The following is a 14,177-nucleotide window of genomic DNA, read 5'->3' on the forward strand; positions in this document are numbered from 1 at the left end:
GCGTCAACGGGTCCTTACATTCGAGTGCCCGTAAATTCGAGGTCGGGACCCGGTTGCGAGTTATATTTTTATAAATAAAATTACTTCCAAAGAGTATATTACTATAATCACAGAAATTCCTTTTGCTCAAGTGGAGCGGAAAGAATTCGCAAATGAAAACGATAAAAAAAAAAAAAAAAGAAGGGAAAAAGGGGTGCAACACGAGGACTTCCCAGGAGGTCACCCATCCTAGTACTACTCTCGCCCAAGCACGCTTAACTGCGGAGTTCTGATGGGATCCGGTGCATTAGTGCTGGTATGATCGCACCCGTTCATTCACCGTAACAATTTGTATACATGCGCATTGCCGAACAAAAAAAAACCCAGAGCATTCCAAAGCTCGTAAACTCGCAACCGAGACCCCTCTTTCGAGCCTTCTTCTTCCAAAATACTGTTTTTCACCCTCCCGGTATTGTCCCATTCCCAAAAGAGTCCGCCGTCTGTAAAAGCAAGGTGAACTCGCAACAAAAAAAAGACAAAATGTTTATGAAATCCGCGCAACACTTGGAAATCAAGAGGCCATCCATGCCAGGCACGCTTCCGCGGGGAGTTCAAACGGGTCCGGTGCAATTTCCGCTTACACGAACGCACCGATGCACGCCTCTTTCGAACAATTCGTTCGTATGCGCATCGACCCGCGTCAACTGGTCCTTACCTTCGAGTGCCCGTAAATTCGAGGTCGGGACCCGGTTGCGAGTTATATTTTTATAAATAAAATTACTTCCAAAGAGTATATTACTATAATCACCGAAATTCCTTTTGCTCAAGTGGAGCGGAAAGAATTCGCAAATGAAAACGATAAAAAAAAAAGAAGGGAAAAAGGTGTGCAACACGAGGACTTCCCAGGAGGTCACCCATCCTAGTACTACTCTCGCCCAAGCACGCTTAACTGCGGAGTTCTGATGGGATCCGGTGCATTAGTGCTGGTATGATCGCACCCGTTCATTCACCGTAACAATTTGTATACATGCGCATTGCCGAACAAAAAAAAACCCAGAGCATTCCAAAGCTCGTAAACTCGCAACCGAGACCCCTCTTTCGAGCCTTCTTCTTCCAAAATACTGTTTTTCACCCTCCCGGTATTGTCCCATTCCCAAAAGAGTCCGCCGTCTGTAAAAGCAAGGTGAACTCGCAACAAAAAAAAGACAAAATGTTTATGAAATCCGCGCAACACTTGGAAATCAAGAGGCCATCCATGCCAGGCACGCTTCCGCGGGGAGTTCCGACGGGTCCGGTGCAATTTCCGCTTACACGAACGCACCGATGCACGCCTCTTTCGAACAATTCGTTCGTATGCGCATCGACCCGCGTCAACGGGTCCTTACATTCGAGTGCCCGTAAATTCGAGGTCGGGACCCGGTTGCGAGTTATATTTTTATAAATAAAATTACTTCCAAAGAGTATATTACTATAATCACAGAAATTCCTTTTGCTCAAGTGGAGCGGAAAGAATTCGCAAATGAAAACGATAAAAAAAAAAAAAAAAGAAGGGAAAAAGGGGTGCAACACGAGGACTTCCCAGGAGGTCACCCATCCTAGTACTACTCTCGCCCAAGCACGCTTAACTGCGGAGTTCTGATGGGATCCGGTGCATTAGTGCTGGTATGATCGCACCCGTTCATTCACCGTAACAATTTGTATACATGCGCATTGCCGAACAAAAAAAAACCCAGAGCATTCCAAAGCTCGTAAACTCGCAACCGAGACCCCTCTTTCGAGCCTTCTTCTTCCAAAATACTGTTTTTCACCCTCCCGGTATTGTCCCATTCCCAAAAGAGTCCGCCGTCTGTAAAAGCAAGGTGAACTCGCAACAAAAAAAAGACAAAATGTTTATGAAATCCGCGCAACACTTGGAAATCAAGAGGCCATCCATGCCAGGCACGCTTCCGCGGGGAGTTCCGACGGGTCCGGTGCAATTTCCGCTTACACGAACGCACCGATGCACGCCTCTTTCGAACAATTCGTTCGTATGCGCATCGACCCGCGTCAACTGGTCCTTACCTTCGAGTGCCCGTAAATTCGAGGTCGGGACCCGGTTGCGAGTTATATTTTTATAAATAAAATTACTTCCAAAGAGTATATTACTATAATCACCGAAATTCCTTTTGCTCAAGTGGAGCGGAAAGAATTCGCAAATGAAAACGATAAAAAAAAAAGAAGGGAAAAAGGTGTGCAACACGAGGACTTCCCAGGAGGTCACCCATCCTAGTACTACTCTCGCCCAAGCACGCTTAACTGCGGAGTTCTGATGGGATCCGGTGCATTAGTGCTGGTATGATCGCACCCGTTCATTCACCGCAACAATTTGTATACATGCGCATTGCCGAACAAAAAAAAACCCAGAGCATTCCAAAGCTCGTAAACTCGCAACCGAGACCCCTCTTTCGAGCCTTCTTCTTCCAAAATACTGTTTTTCACCCTCCCGGTATTGTCCCATTCCCAAAAGAGTCCGCCGTCTGTAAAAGCAAGGTGAACTCGCAACAAAAAAAAGACAAAATGTTTATGAAATCCGCGCAACACTTGGAAATCAAGAGGCCATCCATGCCAGGCACGCTTCCGCGGGGAGTTCCGACGGGTCCGGTGCAATTTCCGCTTACACGAACGCACCGATGCACGCCTCTTTCGAACAATTCGTTCGTATGCGCATCGACCCGCGTCAACTGGTCCTTACCTTCGAGTGCCCGTAAATTCGAGGTCGGGACCCGGTTGCGAGTTATATTTTTATAAATAAAATTACTTCCAAAGAGTATATTACTATAATCACCGAAATTCCTTTTGCTCAAGTGGAGCGGAAAGAATTCGCAAATGAAAACGATAAAAAAAAAAGAAGGGAAAAAGGTGTGCAACACGAGGACTTCCCAGGAGGTCACCCATCCTAGTACTACTCTCGCCCAAGCACGCTTAACTGCGGAGTTCTGATGGGATCCGGTGCATTAGTGCTGGTATGATCGCACCCGTTCATTCACCGTAACAATTTGTATACATGCGCATTGCCGAACAAAAAAAAACCCAGAGCATTCCAAAGCTCGTAAACTCGCAACCGAGACCCCTCTTTCGAGCCTTCTTCTTCCAAAATACTGTTTTTCACCCTCCCGGTATTGTCCCATTCCCAAAAGAGTCCGCCGTCTGTAAAAGCAAGGTGAACTCGCAACAAAAAAAAGACAAAATGTTTATGAAATCCGCGCAACACTTGGAAATCAAGAGGCCATCCATGCCAGGCACGCTTCCGCGGGGAGTTCCGACGGGTCCGGTGCAATTTCCGCTTACACGAACGCACCGATGCACGCCTCTTTCGAACAATTCGTTCGTATGCGCATCGACCCGCGTCAACTGGTCCTTACCTTCGAGTGCCCGTAAATTCGAGGTCGGGACCCGGTTGCGAGTTATATTTTTATAAATAAAATTACTTCCAAAGAGTATATTACTATAATCACCGAAATTCCTTTTGCTCAAGTGGAGCGGAAAGAATTCGCAAATGAAAACGATAAAAAAAAAAGAAGGGAAAAAGGTGTGCAACACGAGGACTTCCCAGGAGGTCACCCATCCTAGTACTACTCTCGCCCAAGCACGCTTAACTGCGGAGTTCTGATGGGATCCGGTGCATTAGTGCTGGTATGATCGCACCCGTTCATTCACCGTAACAATTTGTATACATGCGCATTGCCGAACAAAAAAAAACCCAGAGCATTCCAAAGCTCGTAAACTCGCAACCGAGACCCCTCTTTCGAGCCTTCTTCTTCCAAAATACTGTTTTTCACCCTCCCGGTATTGTCCCATTCCCAAAAGAGTCCGCCGTCTGTAAAAGCAAGGTGAACTCGCAACAAAAAAAAGACAAAATGTTTATGAAATCCGCGCAACACTTGGAAATCAAGAGGCCATCCATGCCAGGCACGCTTCCGCGGGGAGTTCCGACGGGTCCGGTGCAATTTCCGCTTACACGAACGCACCGATGCACGCCTCTTTCGAACAATTCGTTCGTATGCGCATCGACCCGCGTCAACTGGTCCTTACCTTCGAGTGCCCGTAAATTCGAGGTCGGGACCCGGTTGCGAGTTATATTTTTATAAATAAAATTACTTCCAAAGAGTATATTACTATAATCACCGAAATTCCTTTTGCTCAAGTGGAGCGGAAAGAATTCGCAAATGAAAACGATAAAAAAAAAAGAAGGGAAAAAGGTGTGCAACACGAGGACTTCCCAGGAGGTCACCCATCCTAGTACTACTCTCGCCCAAGCACGCTTAACTGCGGAGTTCTGATGGGATCCGGTGCATTAGTGCTGGTATGATCGCACCCGTTCATTCACCGTAACAATTTGTATACATGCGCATTGCCGAACAAAAAAAAACCCAGAGCATTCCAAAGCTCGTAAACTCGCAACCGAGACCCCTCTTTCGAGCCTTCTTCTTCCAAAATACTGTTTTTCACCCTCCCGGTATTGTCCCATTCCCAAAAGAGTCCGCCGTCTGTAAAAGCAAGGTGAACTCGCAACAAAAAAAAGACAAAATGTTTATGAAATCCGCGCAACACTTGGAAATCAAGAGGCCATCCATGCCAGGCACGCTTCCGCGGGGAGTTCCGACGGGTCCGGTGCAATTTCCGCTTACACGAACGCACCGATGCACGCCTCTTTCGAACAATTCGTTCGTATGCGCATCGACCCGCGTCAACGGGTCCTTACATTCGAGTGCCCGTAAATTCGAGGTCGGGACCCGGTTGCGAGTTATATTTTTATAAATAAAATTACTTCCAAAGAGTATATTACTATAATCACAGAAATTTCTTTTGCTCAAGTGGAGCGGAAAGAATTCGCAAATGAAAACGATAAAAAAAAAAAAAAAGAAGGGAAAAAGGGGTGCAACACGAGGACTTCCCAGGAGGTCACCCATCCTAGTACTACTCTCGCCCAAGCACGCTTAACTGCGGAGTTCTGATGGGATCCGGTGCATTAGTGCTGGTATGATCGCACCCGTTCATTCACCGTAACAATTTGTATACATGCGCATTGCCGAACAAAAAAAAACCCAGAGCATTCCAAAGCTCGTAAACTCGCAACCGAGACCCCTCTTTCGAGCCTTCTTCTTCCAAAATACTGTTTTTCACCCTCCCGGTATTGTCCCATTCCCAAAAGAGTCCGCCGTCTGTAAAAGCAAGGTGAACTCGCAACAAAAAAAAGACAAAATGTTTATGAAATCCGCGCAACACTTGGAAATCAAGAGGCCATCCATGCCAGGCACGCTTCCGCGGGGAGTTCCGACGGGTCCGGTGCAATTTCCGCTTACACGAACGCACCGATGCACGCCTCTTTCGAACAATTCGTTCGTATGCGCATCGACCCGCGTCAACTGGTCCTTACCTTCGAGTGCCCGTAAATTCGAGGTCGGGACCCGGTTGCGAGTTATATTTTTATAAATAAAATTACTTCCAAAGAGTATATTACTATAATCACCGAAATTCCTTTTGCTCAAGTGGAGCGGAAAGAATTCGCAAATGAAAACGATAAAAAAAAAAAAAAAAGAAGGGAAAAAGGGGTGCAACACGAGGACTTCCCAGGAGGTCACCCATCCTAGTACTACTCTCGCCCAAGCACGCTTAACTGCGGAGTTCTGATGGGATCCGGTGCATTAGTGCTGGTATGATCGCACCCGTTCATTCACCGTAACAATTTGTATACATGCGCATTGCCGAACAAAAAAAAACCCAGAGCATTCCAAAGCTCGTAAACTCGCAACCGAGACCCCTCTTTCGAGCCTTCTTCTTCCAAAATACTGTTTTTCACCCTCCCGGTATTGTCCCATTCCCAAAAGAGTCCGCCGTCTGTAAAAGCAAGGTGAACTCGCAACAAAAAAAAGACAAAATGTTTATGAAATCCGCGCAACACTTGGAAATCAAGAGGCCATCCATGCCAGGCACGCTTCCGCGGGGAGTTCCGACGGGTCCGGTGCAATTTCCGCTTACACGAACGCACCGATGCACGCCTCTTTCGAACAATTCGTTCGTATGCGCATCGACCCGCGTCAACTGGTCCTTACCTTCGAGTGCCCGTAAATTCGAGGTCGGGACCCGGTTGCGAGTTATATTTTTATAAATAAAATTACTTCCAAAGAGTATATTACTATAATCACCGAAATTCCTTTTGCTCAAGTGGAGCGGAAAGAATTCGCAAATGAAAACGATAAAAAAAAAAGAAGGGAAAAAGGTGTGCAACACGAGGACTTCCCAGGAGGTCACCCATCCTATTACTACTCTCGCCCAAGCACGCTTAACTGCGGAGTTCTGATGGGATCCGGTGCATTAGTGCTGGTATGATCGCACCCGTTCATTCACCGTAACAATTTGTATACATGCGCATTGCCGACCAAAAAAAAAACCCAGAGCATTCCAAAGCTCGTAAACTCGCAACCGAGACCCCTCTTTCGAGCCTTCTTCTTCCAAAATACTGTTTTTCACCCTCCCGGTATTGTCCCATTCCCAAAAGAGTCCGCCGTCTGTAAAAGCAAGGTGAACTCGCAACAAAAAAAAGACAAAATGTTTATGAAATCCGCGCAACACTTGGAAATCAAGAGGCCATCCATGCCAGGCACGCTTCCGCGGGGAGTTCCGACGGGTCCGGTGCAATTTCCGCTTACACGAACGCACCGATGCACGCCTCTTTCGAACAATTCGTTCGTATGCGCATCGACCCGCGTCAACGGGTCCTTACATTCGAGTGCCCGTAAATTCGAGGTCGGGACCCGGTTGCGAGTTATATTTTTATAAATAAAATTACTTCCAAAGAGTATATTACTATAATCACAGAAATTCCTTTTGCTCAAGTGGAGCGGAAAGAATTCGCAAATGAAAACGATAAAAAAAAAAAAAAAAGAAGGGAAAAAGGGGTGCAACACGAGGACTTCACAGGAGGTCACCCATCCTAGTACTACTCTCGCCCAAGCACGCTTAACTGCGGAGTTCTGATGGGATCCGGTGCATTAGTGCTGGTATGATCGCACCCGTTCATTCACCGTAACAATTTGTATACATGCGCATTGCCGAACAAAAAAAAACCCAGAGCATTCCAAAGCTCGTAAACTCGCAACCGAGACCCCTCTTTCGAGCCTTCTTCTTCCAAAATACTGTTTTTCACCCTCCCGGTATTGTCCCATTCCCAAAAGAGTCCGCCGTCTGTAAAAGCAAGGTGAACTCGCAACAAAAAAAAGACAAAATGTTTATGAAATCCGCGCAACACTTGGAAATCAAGAGGCCATCCATGCCAGGCACGCTTCCGCGGGGAGTTCCGACGGGTCCGGTGCAATTTCCGCTTACACGAACGCACCGATGCACGCCTCTTTCGAACAATTCGTTCGTATGCGCATCGACCCGCGTCAACTGGTCCTTAACTTCGAGTGCCCGTAAATTCGAGGTCGGGACCCGGTTGCGAGTTATATTTTTATAAATAAAATTACTTCCAAAGAGTATATTACTATAATCACCGAAATTCCTTTTGCTCAAGTGGAGCGGAAAGAATTCGCAAATGAAAACGATAAAAAAAAAAGAAGGGAAAAAGGAATGCAACACGAGGACTTCCCAGGAGGTCACCCATCCTAGTACTACTCTCGCCCAAGCACGCTTAACTGCGGAGTTCTGATGGGATCCGGTGCATTAGTGCTGGTATGATCGCACCCGTTCATTCACCGTAACAATTTGTATACATGCGCATTGCCGAACAAAAAAAAACCCAGAGCATTCCAAAGCTCGTAAACTCGCAACCGAGACCCCTCTTTCGAGCCTTCTTCTTCCAAAATACTGTTTTTCACCCTCCCGGTATTGTCCCATTCCCAAAAGAGTCCGCCGTCTGTAAAAGCAAGGTGAACTCGCAACAAAAAAAAGACAAAATGTTTATGAAATCCGCGCAACACTTGGAAATCAAGAGGCCATCCATGCCAGGCACGCTTCCGCGGGGAGTTCCGACGGGTCCGGTGCAATTTCCGCTTACACGAACGCACCGATGCACGCCTCTTTCGAACAATTCGTTCGTATGCGCATCGACCCGCGTCAACTGGTCCTTACCTTCGAGTGCCCGTAAATTCGAGGTCGGGACCCGGTTGCGAGTTATATTTTTATAAATAAAATTACTTCCAAAGAGTATATTACTATAATCACCGAAATTCCTTTTGCTCAAGTGGAGCGGAAAGAATTCGCAAATGAAAACGATAAAAAAAAAAGAAGGGAAAAAGGTGTGCAACACGAGGACTTCCCAGGAGGTCACCCATCCTAGTACTACTCTCGCCCAAGCACGCTTAACTGCGGAGTTCTGATGGGATCCGGTGCATTAGTGCTGGTATGATCGCACCCGTTCATTCACCGTAACAATTTGTATACATGCGCATTGCCGACCAAAAAAAAAACCCAGAGCATTCCAAAGCTCGTAAACTCGCAACCGAGACCCCTCTTTCGAGCCTTCTTCTTCCAAAATACTGTTTTTCACCCTCCCGGTATTGTCCCATTCCCAAAAGAGTCCGCCGTCTGTAAAAGCAAGGTGAACTCGCAACAAAAAAAAGACAAAATGTTTATGAAATCCGCGCAACACTTGGAAATCAAGAGGCCATCCATGCCAGGCACGCTTCCGCGGGGAGTTCCGACGGGTCCGGTGCAATTTCCGCTTACACGAACGCACCGATGCACGCCTCTTTCGAACAATTCGTTCGTATGCGCATCGACCCGCGTCAACGGGTCCTTACATTCGAGTGCCCGTAAATTCGAGGTCGGGACCCGGTTGCGAGTTATATTTTTATAAATAAAATTACTTCCAAAGAGTATATTACTATAATCACCGAAATTCCTTTTGCTCAAGTGGAGCGGAAAGAATTCGCAAATGAAAACGATAAAAAAAAAAAAAAAAGAAGGGAAAAAGGGGTGCAACACGAGGACTTCCCAGGAGGTCACCCATCCTAGTACTACTCTCGCCCAAGCACGCTTAACTGCGGAGTTCTGATGGGATCCGGTGCATTAGTGCTGGTATGATCGCACCCGTTCATTCACCGTAACAATTTGTATACATGCGCATTGCCGAACAAAAAAAAACCCAGAGCATTCCAAAGCTCGTAAACTCGCAACCGAGACCCCTCTTTCGAGCCTTCTTCTTCCAAAATACTGTTTTTCACCCTCCCGGTATTGTCCCATTCCCAAAAGAGTCCGCCGTCTGTAAAAGCAAGGTGAACTCGCAACAAAAAAAAGACAAAATGTTTATGAAATCCGCGCAACACTTGGAAATCAAGAGGCCATCCATGCCAGGCACGCTTCCGCGGGGAGTTCCGACGGGTCCGGTGCAATTTCCGCTTACACGAACGCACCGATGCACGCCTCTTTCGAACAATTCGTTCGTATGCGCATCGACCCGCGTCAACTGGTCCTTACCTTCGAGTGCCCGTAAATTCGAGGTCGGGACCCGGTTGCGAGTTATATTTTTATAAATAAAATTACTTCCAAAGAGTATATTACTATAATCACCGAAATTCCTTTTGCTCAAGTGGAGCGGAAAGAATTCGCAAATGAAAACGATAAAAAAAAAAGAAGGGAAAAAGGTGTGCAACACGAGGACTTCCCAGGAGGTCACCCATCCTAGTACTACTCTCGCCCAAGCACGCTTAACTGCGGAGTTCTGATGGGATCCGGTGCATTAGTGCTGGTATGATCGCACCCGTTCATTCACCGTAACAATTTGTATACATGCGCATTGCCGACCAAAAAAAAAACCCAGAGCATTCCAAAGCTCGTAAACTCGCAACCGAGACCCCTCTTTCGAGCCTTCTTCTTCCAAAATACTGTTTTTCACCCTCCCGGTATTGTCCCATTCCCAAAAGAGTCCGCCGTCTGTAAAAGCAAGGTGAACTCGCAACAAAAAAAAGACAAAATGTTTATGAAATCCGCGCAACACTTGGAAATCAAGAGGCCATCCATGCCAGGCACGCTTCCGCGGGGAGTTCCGACGGGTCCGGTGCAATTTCCGCTTACACGAACGCACCGATGCACGCCTCTTTCGAACAATTCGTTCGTATGCGCATCGACCCGCGTCAACGGGTCCTTACATTCGAGTGCCCGTAAATTCGAGGTCGGGACCCGGTTGCGAGTTATATTTTTATAAATAAAATTACTTCCAAAGAGTATATTACTATAATCACAGAAATTCCTTTTGCTCAAGTGGAGCGGAAAGAATTCGCAAATGAAAACGATAAAAAAAAAAAAAAAAGAAGGGAAAAAGGGGTGCAACACGAGGACTTCCCAGGAGGTCACCCATCCTAGTACTACTCTCGCCCAAGCACGCTTAACTGCGGAGTTCTGATGGGATCCGGTGCATTAGTGCTGGTATGATCGCACCCGTTCATTCACCGTAACAATTTGTATACATGCGCATTGCCGAACAAAAAAAAACCCAGAGCATTCCAAAGCTCGTAAACTCGCAACCGAGACCCCTCTTTCGAGCCTTCTTCTTCCAAAATACTGTTTTTCACCCTCCCGGTATTGTCCCATTCCCAAAAGAGTCCGCCGTCTGTAAAAGCAAGGTGAACTCGCAACAAAAAAAAGACAAAATGTTTATGAAATCCGCGCAACACTTGGAAATCAAGAGGCCATCCATGCCAGGCACGCTTCCGCGGGGAGTTCCGACGGGTCCGGTGCAATTTCCGCTTACACGAACGCACCGATGCACGCCTCTTTCGAACAATTCGTTCGTATGCGCATCGACCCGCGTCAACGGGTCCTTACATTCGAGTGCCCGTAAATTCGAGGTCGGGACCCGGTTGCGAGTTATATTTTTATAAATAAAATTACTTCCAAAGAGTATATTACTATAATCACCGAAATTCCTTTTGCTCAAGTGGAGCGGAAAGAATTCGCAAATGAAAACGATAAAAAAAAAAAAAAAAGAAGGGAAAAAGGGGTGCAACACGAGGACTTCCCAGGAGGTCACCCATCCTAGTACTACTCTCGCCCAAGCACGCTTAACTGCGGAGTTCTGATGGGATCCGGTGCATTAGTGCTGGTATGATCGCACCCGTTCATTCACCGTAACAATTTGTATACATGCGCATTGCCGAACAAAAAAAAACCCAGAGCATTCCAAAGCTCGTAAACTCGCAACCGAGACCCCTCTTTCGAGCCTTCTTCTTCCAAAATACTGTTTTTCACCCTCCCGGTATTGTCCCATTCCCAAAAGAGTCCGCCGTCTGTAAAAGCAAGGTGAACTCGCAACAAAAAAAAGACAAAATGTTTATGAAATCCGCGCAACACTTGGAAATCAAGAGGCCATCCATGCCAGGCACGCTTCCGCGGGGAGTTCCGACGGGTCCGGTGCAATTTCCGCTTACACGAACGCACCGATGCACGCCTCTTTCGAACAATTCGTTCGTATGCGCATCGACCCGCGTCAACTGGTCCTTACCTTCGAGTGCCCGTAAATTCGAGGTCGGGACCCGGTTGCGAGTTATATTTTTATAAATAAAATTACTTCCAAAGAGTATATTACTATAATCACCGAAATTCCTTTTGCTCAAGTGGAGCGGAAAGAATTCGCAAATGAAAACGATAAAAAAAAAAGAAGGGAAAAAGGTGTGCAACACGAGGACTTCCCAGGAGGTCACCCATCCTAGTACTACTCTCGCCCAAGCACGCTTAACTGCGGAGTTCTGATGGGATCCGGTGCATTAGTGCTGGTATGATCGCACCCGTTCATTCACCGTAACAATTTGTATACATGCGCATTGCCGACCAAAAAAAAAACCCAGAGCATTCCAAAGCTCGTAAACTCGCAACCGAGACCCCTCTTTCGAGCCTTCTTCTTCCAAAATACTGTTTTTCACCCTCCCGGTATTGTCCCATTCCCAAAAGAGTCCGCCGTCTGTAAAAGCAAGGTGAACTCGCAACAAAAAAAAGACAAAATGTTTATGAAATCCGCGCAACACTTGGAAATCAAGAGGCCATCCATGCCAGGCACGCTTCCGCGGGGAGTTCCGACGGGTCCGGTGCAATTTCCGCTTACACGAACGCACCGATGCACGCCTCTTTCGAACAATTCGTTCGTATGCGCATCGACCCGCGTCAACGGGTCCTTACATTCGAGTGCCCGTAAATTCGAGGTCGGGACCCGGTTGCGAGTTATATTTTTATAAATAAAATTACTTCCAAAGAGTATATTACTATAATCACAGAAATTCCTTTTGCTCAAGTGGAGCGGAAAGAATTCGCAAATGAAAACGATAAAAAAAAAAAAAAAAGAAGGGAAAAAGGGGTGCAACACGAGGACTTCCCAGGAGGTCACCCATCCTAGTACTACTCTCGCCCAAGCACGCTTAACTGCGGAGTTCTGATGGGATCCGGTGCATTAGTGCTGGTATGATCGCACCCGTTCATTCACCGTAACAATTTGTATACATGCGCATTGCCGAACAAAAAAAAACCCAGAGCATTCCAAAGCTCGTAAACTCGCAACCGAGACCCCTCTTTCGAGCCTTCTTCTTCCAAAATACTGTTTTTCACCCTCCCGGTATTGTCCCATTCCCAAAAGAGTCCGCCGTCTGTAAAAGCAAGGTGAACTCGCAACAAAAAAAAGACAAAATGTTTATGAAATCCGCGCAACACTTGGAAATCAAGAGGCCATCCATGCCAGGCACGCTTCCGCGGGGAGTTCCGACGGGTCCGGTGCAATTTCCGCTTACACGAACGCACCGATGCACGCCTCTTTCGAACAATTCGTTCGTATGCGCATCGACCCGCGTCAACTGGTCCTTACCTTCGAGTGCCCGTAAATTCGAGGTCGGGACCCGGTTGCGAGTTATATTTTTATAAATAAAATTACTTCCAAAGAGTATATTACTATAATCACCGAAATTCCTTTTGCTCAAGTGGAGCGGAAAGAATTCGCAAATGAAAACGATAAAAAAAAAAGAAGGGAAAAAGGTGTGCAACACGAGGACTTCCCAGGAGGTCACCCATCCTAGTACTATTCTCGCCCAAGCACGCTTAACTGCGGAGTTCTGATGGGATCCGGTGCATTAGTGCTGGTATGATCGCACCCGTTCATTCACCGTAACAATTTGTATACATGCGCATTGCCGACCAAAAAAAAAACCCAGAGCATTCCAAAGCTCGTAAACTCGCAACCGAGACCCCTCTTTCGAGCCTTCTTCTTCCAAAATACTGTTTTTCACCCTCCCGGTATTGTCCCATTCCCAAAAGAGTCCGCCGTCTGTAAAAGCAAGGTGAACTCGCAACAAAAAAAAGACAAAATGTTTATGAAATCCGCGCAACACTTGGAAATCAAGAGGCCATCCATGCCAGGCACGCTTCCGCGGGGAGTTCCGACGGGTCCGGTGCAATTTCCGCTTACACGAACGCACCGATGCACGCCTCTTTCGAACAATTCGTTCGTATGCGCATCGACCCGCGTCAACGGGTCCTTACATTCGAGTGCCCGTAAATTCGAGGTCGGGACCCGGTTGCGAGTTATATTTTTATAAATAAAATTACTTCCAAAGAGTATATTACTATAATCACAGAAATTCCTTTTGCTCAAGTGGAGCGGAAAGAATTCGCAAATGAAAACGATAAAAAAAAAAAAAAAAGAAGGGAAAAAGGGGTGCAACACGAGGACTTCCCAGGAGGTCACCCATCCTAGTACTACTCTCGCCCAAGCACGTTTAACTGCGGAGTTCTGATGGGATCCGGTGCATTAGTGCTGGTATGATCGCACCCGTTCATTCACCGTAACAATTTGTATACATGCGCATTGCCGAACAAAAAAAAACCCAGAGCATTCCAAAGCTCGTAAACTCGCAACCGAGACCCCTCTTTCGAGCCTTCTTCTTCCAAAATACTGTTTTTCACCCTCCCGGTATTGTCCCATTCCCAAAAGAGTCCGCCGTCTGTAAAAGCAAGGTGAACTCGCAACAAAAAAAAGACAAAATGTTTATGAAATCCGCGCAACACTTGGAAATCAAGAGGCCATCCATGCCAGGCACGCTTCCGCGGGGAGTTCCGACGGGTCCGGTGCAATTTCCGCTTACACGAACGCACCGATGCACGCCTCTTTCGAACAATTCGTTCGTATGCGCATCGACCCGCGTCAACTGGTCCTTACCTTCGAGTGCCCGTAAATTCGAGGT

The 14,177-nt window shown here is 46.8% G+C and overlaps 21 non-coding genes across 21 annotated transcripts; all 21 read right to left on the reverse strand.

Annotated features, from left to right (window-relative positions):
• Window positions 1-190: 190 nt before the first annotated feature.
• LOC130816950 (5S ribosomal RNA) lies at window positions 191-309 on the reverse strand. The gene has a single exon (XR_009043480.1). It is a non-coding gene; the product is annotated as a 5S ribosomal RNA (ribosomal RNA).
• Window positions 310-860: 551 nt separating this feature from the next.
• Window positions 861-979, reverse strand: LOC130816373 (5S ribosomal RNA). The gene has a single exon (XR_009042910.1). It is a non-coding gene; the product is annotated as a 5S ribosomal RNA (ribosomal RNA).
• Window positions 980-1,536: 557 nt separating this feature from the next.
• LOC130816951 (5S ribosomal RNA) lies at window positions 1,537-1,655 on the reverse strand. Its single transcript, XR_009043481.1, has one exon. It is a non-coding gene; the product is annotated as a 5S ribosomal RNA (ribosomal RNA).
• A 551-nt stretch (window positions 1,656-2,206) lies between these two features.
• LOC130816374 (5S ribosomal RNA) lies at window positions 2,207-2,325 on the reverse strand. The gene has a single exon (XR_009042911.1). It is a non-coding gene; the product is annotated as a 5S ribosomal RNA (ribosomal RNA).
• A 551-nt stretch (window positions 2,326-2,876) lies between these two features.
• LOC130816375 (5S ribosomal RNA) lies at window positions 2,877-2,995 on the reverse strand. The gene has a single exon (XR_009042912.1). It is a non-coding gene; the product is annotated as a 5S ribosomal RNA (ribosomal RNA).
• Window positions 2,996-3,546: 551 nt separating this feature from the next.
• Window positions 3,547-3,665, reverse strand: LOC130816376 (5S ribosomal RNA). Its single transcript, XR_009042913.1, has one exon. It is a non-coding gene; the product is annotated as a 5S ribosomal RNA (ribosomal RNA).
• A 551-nt stretch (window positions 3,666-4,216) lies between these two features.
• LOC130816377 (5S ribosomal RNA) lies at window positions 4,217-4,335 on the reverse strand. The gene has a single exon (XR_009042914.1). It is a non-coding gene; the product is annotated as a 5S ribosomal RNA (ribosomal RNA).
• A 556-nt stretch (window positions 4,336-4,891) lies between these two features.
• LOC130816953 (5S ribosomal RNA) lies at window positions 4,892-5,010 on the reverse strand. The gene has a single exon (XR_009043483.1). It is a non-coding gene; the product is annotated as a 5S ribosomal RNA (ribosomal RNA).
• A 557-nt stretch (window positions 5,011-5,567) lies between these two features.
• On the reverse strand, window positions 5,568-5,686 carry LOC130816954 (5S ribosomal RNA). Its single transcript, XR_009043484.1, has one exon. It is a non-coding gene; the product is annotated as a 5S ribosomal RNA (ribosomal RNA).
• Window positions 5,687-6,237: 551 nt separating this feature from the next.
• LOC130816649 (5S ribosomal RNA) lies at window positions 6,238-6,356 on the reverse strand. The gene has a single exon (XR_009043187.1). It is a non-coding gene; the product is annotated as a 5S ribosomal RNA (ribosomal RNA).
• A 558-nt stretch (window positions 6,357-6,914) lies between these two features.
• On the reverse strand, window positions 6,915-7,033 carry LOC130816355 (5S ribosomal RNA). Its single transcript, XR_009042894.1, has one exon. It is a non-coding gene; the product is annotated as a 5S ribosomal RNA (ribosomal RNA).
• Window positions 7,034-7,584: 551 nt separating this feature from the next.
• LOC130816353 (5S ribosomal RNA) lies at window positions 7,585-7,703 on the reverse strand. Its single transcript, XR_009042892.1, has one exon. It is a non-coding gene; the product is annotated as a 5S ribosomal RNA (ribosomal RNA).
• A 551-nt stretch (window positions 7,704-8,254) lies between these two features.
• LOC130816378 (5S ribosomal RNA) lies at window positions 8,255-8,373 on the reverse strand. The gene has a single exon (XR_009042915.1). It is a non-coding gene; the product is annotated as a 5S ribosomal RNA (ribosomal RNA).
• Window positions 8,374-8,931: 558 nt separating this feature from the next.
• On the reverse strand, window positions 8,932-9,050 carry LOC130816955 (5S ribosomal RNA). The gene has a single exon (XR_009043485.1). It is a non-coding gene; the product is annotated as a 5S ribosomal RNA (ribosomal RNA).
• Window positions 9,051-9,601: 551 nt separating this feature from the next.
• Window positions 9,602-9,720, reverse strand: LOC130816379 (5S ribosomal RNA). Its single transcript, XR_009042916.1, has one exon. It is a non-coding gene; the product is annotated as a 5S ribosomal RNA (ribosomal RNA).
• Window positions 9,721-10,278: 558 nt separating this feature from the next.
• On the reverse strand, window positions 10,279-10,397 carry LOC130816956 (5S ribosomal RNA). Its single transcript, XR_009043486.1, has one exon. It is a non-coding gene; the product is annotated as a 5S ribosomal RNA (ribosomal RNA).
• Window positions 10,398-10,954: 557 nt separating this feature from the next.
• Window positions 10,955-11,073, reverse strand: LOC130816957 (5S ribosomal RNA). Its single transcript, XR_009043487.1, has one exon. It is a non-coding gene; the product is annotated as a 5S ribosomal RNA (ribosomal RNA).
• Window positions 11,074-11,624: 551 nt separating this feature from the next.
• On the reverse strand, window positions 11,625-11,743 carry LOC130816380 (5S ribosomal RNA). The gene has a single exon (XR_009042917.1). It is a non-coding gene; the product is annotated as a 5S ribosomal RNA (ribosomal RNA).
• Window positions 11,744-12,301: 558 nt separating this feature from the next.
• LOC130816959 (5S ribosomal RNA) lies at window positions 12,302-12,420 on the reverse strand. The gene has a single exon (XR_009043489.1). It is a non-coding gene; the product is annotated as a 5S ribosomal RNA (ribosomal RNA).
• Window positions 12,421-12,971: 551 nt separating this feature from the next.
• LOC130816515 (5S ribosomal RNA) lies at window positions 12,972-13,090 on the reverse strand. Its single transcript, XR_009043044.1, has one exon. It is a non-coding gene; the product is annotated as a 5S ribosomal RNA (ribosomal RNA).
• A 558-nt stretch (window positions 13,091-13,648) lies between these two features.
• LOC130816333 (5S ribosomal RNA) lies at window positions 13,649-13,767 on the reverse strand. Its single transcript, XR_009042874.1, has one exon. It is a non-coding gene; the product is annotated as a 5S ribosomal RNA (ribosomal RNA).
• Between the last annotated feature and the right edge of the window lie 410 nt (window positions 13,768-14,177).

The sequence above is a fragment of the Amaranthus tricolor genome, chromosome 6, assembly GCF_026212465.1.
Source record: "Amaranthus tricolor cultivar Red isolate AtriRed21 chromosome 6, ASM2621246v1, whole genome shotgun sequence".
Lineage (NCBI taxonomy): Eukaryota > Viridiplantae > Streptophyta > Magnoliopsida > Caryophyllales > Amaranthaceae > Amaranthus > Amaranthus tricolor.